Raw genomic sequence first — 6376 nt, 5'->3', positions numbered from 1 at the left:
TACTATTTGAAAATATACTACTATACTTTGCAGTATTGGAAAAATGAAAGTTTTTTATGTATTACAGCAATTATGCTTCTAAGCTTAATGTCAAATGTATCACTTAAAAAAACTGAATGTGTATGTTTTGGTCATATTGCCTTTATAATCTTTGTTTTCTACATAAACTTGCCTTGCCTGAGAAAAACATACACTTTAATCAGGAATTCTAAGTGTTCCATACAATACCAACTAAAAAAGATGTGTATTGGTTGAGATATATAAACTCAGATTCATTTGCCAGTCATGATTATATTTTTAAATTTTTTTCTCCCTTTTTAGAAAACACATTAAAGTTAATTTCTGTAAATTTAATTGTCCAAATAAAAAAATTAATTTCTGCCCTTCTATTAGAAGAGAATGATGTTATATGTGTTTCAAGTTTTTTATTCCAAATCTCATAATTAATTGGATTTTATTTGCTATAAGTACGATGTATAAGTGACATTTAAATTGGAAGAGGAATATTTAAGAGTCCATTTTAGGTCAAAAGTCATGAATTATTGTACTTCATAAAACGTTTCTTTCTGGACCATTCTTTTTTGATAAACTTGTATGCAAAGCATTATGTTGTGAACATTATTTAAATGTGTGCTGTTGTTGTGTTAGCCTCTAAATGAAAGTTGCCAAGATGGACTTCTAAGGGTGAAGTTATGTTTTTTCCAAGAATTGCTAAAATATTGTTTTGCCATTAAAAATATCTCAGGAAGCCCTGGCCGGATGGCTCAGTGGTAGAGCGTCATCCTGGTCTGCAGGAGTCCTGGGTTCGATTCCCGGCCAGGGCACACAGGAGAAGCGCCCATCTGCTTCTCCACCCCTCTCCTTCCTCTCTGTCTCTCTTTTCCCCTCCCATAGCCAAGGCTCCATTGGAGCAAAGTTGGCCCGGGCACTGAGGTTGGCTCTACGGCCTCTGCCTCAGGCGCTAGAATGGCCCTGGTTGCAACAGAGCGACGCCCCAGATGGGCAGAGCATCGTCCCCTGGTGGGCATGCCCGGTGGATCCCAGTCGGGTACATGCAGGAGTCTGACTGCCTTCCTGTTTACAACTTCAGAAAAATACAAAAATAAAAAATAAAAAAATCTCAGGATGCTACCACTCTGTCATTAAAATATTTGCATGCATGTATTATAAAGGTGCATTCACTTAACAGGATAAATTCTATTTCTGGTTTCAGATAACTTATAACCAGTAACTTATTTTTAGTGTTCTTTTTAGAGTTCAAAGAATTGTGAATGATTAAAAATAATTAAATATATAGTTTAAGACTGCATGTGTTCAGACATTTAAAACAGTCTACTCATTTGATAGCAAGAATCAAAATCCCTTCAGTGTGCCCTTGTCAGTTAATTTATGACTGGCAAAGAAAACCTGGAAAGTATTTATTAAATATTATACTGTGGATATAGGCAAAATAGTACAGGCTTTGCAGTAGGGTCTTGATGCTAAATTCTAAACTACACCTGCAGCAGAAGTAGGGAGCAGAAAATTCTTGTTCTCCGGGTGTGCTAAGTTGCTCTGAGCTGCCGGGCTGGACGCGCTGCTCTGGGCGCTCCTCATTGGCTGGACGCGCTGCTCTGGGCGCTCCTCATTGGCCAGGCCAGGCCTCTCCGACAGCCAGAGGCTCCCCGAGCTCTCTTTGCTCACTCTTCTACGAAAACAGAAGTTAACTATTTCCTGGAAGTACAACGTGTTAGGGCTTTTATCTAGATACAGTACCTTCTTCCTTAATAGGGCTATCATTGGAGCCCTCACATGTGGGAAAGGAGGAAAGAGTTGAAAAAGTGAAATAGAAGACAAACTTGGTTTAGTTCATAATATTTTTTGTGGGGCTTTTCCTAGCTGTGAACAATCTCAGGCTAGGAATCTTGTCTTTGTTAAACAAGTCCAGCAAGGCAGTTTTAAATAACTCATTATTCTTACTGAATTTCTTTTTCTAAGTGTTCTTTTTCTTACCAAGCCTGAGAGAATCGAGGAAAATGTCTGGATGCAAACAAACATTGTCTGGATAATCAAAGCCTTATTAACATTGTACCTGAAATGATAGGTCATTTTAAGCCTCACTCATTTGCCAAGATTCATTTCAAAGTTCAGGAAATTTTAAGGTAGGCTTATAGCATTCTCATTGTATTTCATTTTAGATTGTAAGCTCAGTGGCAGGGGCACTATATTGCTAATTATGTTTTTATATAGCAACCTTTGCAGTATACTCTTGGTATTTAGTACATGTTCATAATTATTAACAATAAAAAAAAAGAAAGAAAAAGAAAATAACACCACCCTGCACTATAAAATACAGAGGCCTATAGAGAAGCATTTTCATTTTTTGGCAGAAAGTTGGTTGTTGCATTATAAAAACCATTTCTAATTTATTCTCTCCGACTAAGTAGAATGTAAAGAAGGTGTGAGGCGAAGGGGATGCCAGTTTGGGCTTAAAGACACAGGAATAAGCTGGGCACATAAAAGGCAAAGCTTGGATTGAAGAGGTGGGGTTGGATTGTGTGAAAGTCAAAATTTTGTATTTGATGGGTCTTAGTTAAAGAACTATAGTTTTAGGTAACAAGGGGCTTTGGAGAAATAAATTACTGTGTTGAAAATATCTTTCTTAACAAGATAAGGAAAAGAAAGAGAATATTTATATTCTTGTGACCACAAAACTAATATAAACAAAGAGGGAGGTAGAGCAAAGTTCTTTTAAGATTATTATTCACTCTAATGACAAGATTACAAGATTCCATTCATATGTTTACTCACAGTTGCCTAAAGACCAAAGCTCACTTGAAATAAAGAAAATACATATTGGTCTCTGCCCCTGGTTCCTGGCACAGAGCTTCTAAAAAGCTTGTAATTTCCTAAGTCATAAGAGCACTGGAAGCTATCTTTGTTCTAAAATTTGATCTCAGTTCCTGAGCTCTTAGTTAAGAGTGGAATTTCCTGGGCGTGGCGATGTCTTTTGTTCTAAGGAGGTGACTCTTAGTGGGCTCCTAGCTGGGGACTGGTCAGCAGAGAGACCAAACCATAATTGGAAACTTGGAACTGTTGACCTTAAGCGAAAAGTCAGCTAGATAGATATTCCTCCAACAGAAAAGGTTTGTTCAGGGAAAAAGAGAATTGCAATCCAGAACATGCAGCCATGGCTAGTTCGGCACAAATAAAGAGGAAGATTTTTTTATAGCTGAGTAAAGGAAGTTAGGAGGGTTGTGAAAATCAAAGTTCTTCCTATAGGACCCTGTGACTGATGCAGGACCGAGAGTTCCCCCTACAGGCCTCCGAATCCCAACATGGTTCAGGTCAATTATTAAGTTTTTTACAGAACTTTCAGCCCCATTGCCTATTCTCCAGAAAGGGAAGAGAGGCTGGAAACTGAGTTAATGATCTGTCATGCCTACGTGCTGAAGCCTCCATAAAAATCTCGAAGGTGTAAACACCAGGGAGCTTCAGAGTCGGTGAGCACATGGAAGCGCAGCTAGCTCTGAGCATGCGTGGACGCTCGCGCCCCTCCCACATCCCGTGTGCTGTGTAACTCTTCCATCTGAATGTTCATATTCTTTATCATATTCTGTTATAATAAACCAGGAAATGTAAGTGTTTCCCTGAGTTTTGAGCCATTCTAGCAAATTACTGAACCCAAGGAGGTAACAGCTTGGGATTTATGATTAGTGTCTGCAGAGTGTGTGCGGTGTGTGTGTGGGGGGGGTGCTGCGGAGGTAGGTGGGTAATGTCAGCATTGAGTTAAATTAGGGGGCACCCAGCTGATGTCAGAGAGTTGCTTAGAGCACGGAAAACGCCCACACCACCAGTGTCAAAAGTGCTGTGTGGTAAGTGGCGTGAGAGTAAAGGGGAACACGTAAGCGTGAGTTTTTCCTCAGCAGCTTGTCATTGTAATAATTTAATTAATTAGGCTTGTAGAGCAGGTTTACTACAAGAAACTGTATTTGTTCTAATAAAATGCTTAGCAGAAATTGAATATTAGCTATAAACGATCTTACTAGCCTTGTGATAATCGACCCATCACACTGTGAATGAATTCACAAACCTTGTGTTCAATTAACATCACCACCTACACTACATGGAATATAACTGGCTTTCTACTATCGATGAAAGAGAAAAAAATTAAAATGTGGCCCCTGATTCATCCAAGGAGAGTGTGTGTCCTCATTTCCCACAAAAGAGGGAAGGGATAGGGGTGGGGGAGGAATGAGAAGCAGAAATTTTCTAAGAGAAGTAAACAGAAGATATGTGAGATCTTATACCTTCTGTGAAAGAGTAAAAGAGTGTGGCCTTTGGTCTGTGAACGGCCAGTACCATCAGCCTGAACTTTGGAAATCTATAGAGAAGAAAGCTTTTCTTCAATAGTTAGCAAAGTTTGAGGAAGACTTCAGATTTCATGAACTTGAAACAGTGGGTTCTTTGGAGAGAAGTGGAGACCATTCTAGTCACATGGATAGAGAATGCCAAATCAGCTATGAAAGAGATGGTCTTAAAAGACAAAAAGACATGATTCAGCTTCAGACTGATGGAAGGTAGAATTTATAATAACTATATAAATTTAAATTGATTTCTGGAGAAAAAGGAATCCTCCTGCACTGCTGGTGGAAATGCAAACTTGTACAGCCACTGTGGGAAACAGTATGGTTTTCCTCAAAAAATTTAAAATGGGCCTGATCAGGTGGTGGTGCAGTGGATAGAAAATCGGACTGGGATGTGAAGGACCCAGGTTTGAAACCCTGAGGTCACCAGCTTGAGAGTGGGCTCATCTGGTTTGAGCAAGGGGTCACTTGGTCTGCTATAGCCTCCCAGCCAAGGCACGTATGAGAAAGCAATCAATGAACAACTAAGGTGCCACAATAAAGAATTGATGCTTCTCATCTCTCTCCCTTCCTGTCTGTCTGTCCCTATCTTTCCCTCTCTCTGACTCTCTGTCTCTGTCACAAAATAAATAAATAAATAAATAAATAAATGAAATGGAACTGACTTTTGACCCAGCTATCCCATTTTTAGGAATATATCATAAAAATACCAAATCACTGCCTGATCTGTGGTGGCGCAGTGGATAAAGCTTCGACCTGGAAATGCTGAGGTCGCCGGTTCGAAACTCTGGGCTTGCCTGGTCAAGGTACATATGGGAGTTGATGCTTCCAGCTCCTCCCCCCCTTCTCTCTGTCTCTCCTCTCTCTCTCTCTCTCTGTCTCTGTCTCTCCCTCTCCTCTCTAAAATGAATAAATAAAAATAAAAAAAATACCAAATCACTGATTCAAAAGAAGATATGCACCCCCATGTTTATTGCAGCATTGTTTACAATAGCCAAGATCTGGAAACAGCCCAAATGTCCATCAGTGGACAAGTGGACTAAAAAGCTGTGGTATATATACACAATGGAATACTATGCGGCCATGAAAAAAGAAGGAAATCTTACCTTTTGTGATGGTATGGATGGACCTGGAGATTATTATGCTAAGTGAAATAAGGCAGGCAGAGAAAGACAAATATCATGTGATCTCACATATATGTGGAATCTAATGAACAAAGTGAACTGAGAAACGGAATAGAGGCAGAAGTGGGGTCACAGGGAGCAGAGGGACAGCTGTCAGAGGGAAAGGGGATGAGGGGATGGGATCAGAGAAGGTGAAGGGATTAGTGAGATTATATATACGTAACACAGAGATACAGATGACAGGACAGCAAATCCAGAGGGAATAGGGGAGGGAGTTAGGGGAAGGGTTAAGGTTATGGTGTGATGAGGGATGCAGGGGTGGGGAATGGGAGTGTTATATTGAGTTAACACTTGATCCATGTTAACACAATAAATTAAAATTAACAAAACTTAAAAATATATATATAAATTGATTTCTATTTTGTTCTTTTTTTTTTTTTTTTTTTTTTAGAGAGGAGAGGGAGAGACAGAGAGAGAAGAGACAGAGAGAGAGAAGTGGGGGAGGAGCTGGAAGCATCAACTCCCATATGTGCCTTGACCAGGCAAGCCCAGGGTTTCGAACCGGCGACTTCAGCATTTCCAGGTCAACGCTTTATCCACTGCGACACCACAGGTCAGGCCTCTATTTTGTTCTTTAAGAAACCATTACAACTTTAATAAAATGGGTGTTTTATACTCAAGACTTCCGTTTCTTACTACTGAAGCAAGTATACAGCAAAGTAAATTGGGGATTCCTTAAGTAACAGCACCAGAGGAGACAGAAGACAGCGGTTCACACTGTAAGAGTCTACCTTGCCTAAGGGAAAGGAGCTGTTCCACGCTCCAACCTGGCTCATTAGAATTCTACACTGGGACTAGGCACCAAGGCCCCAGGTGGTTAACAGCATTATTTAGCATAGTTTTGTT

This window comes from Saccopteryx bilineata, chromosome 8 (genome assembly GCF_036850765.1).
Source record: "Saccopteryx bilineata isolate mSacBil1 chromosome 8, mSacBil1_pri_phased_curated, whole genome shotgun sequence".
In the NCBI taxonomy this organism is placed as follows: domain Eukaryota; kingdom Metazoa; phylum Chordata; class Mammalia; order Chiroptera; family Emballonuridae; genus Saccopteryx; species Saccopteryx bilineata.
This window is presented reverse-complemented; position numbering follows the sequence as displayed.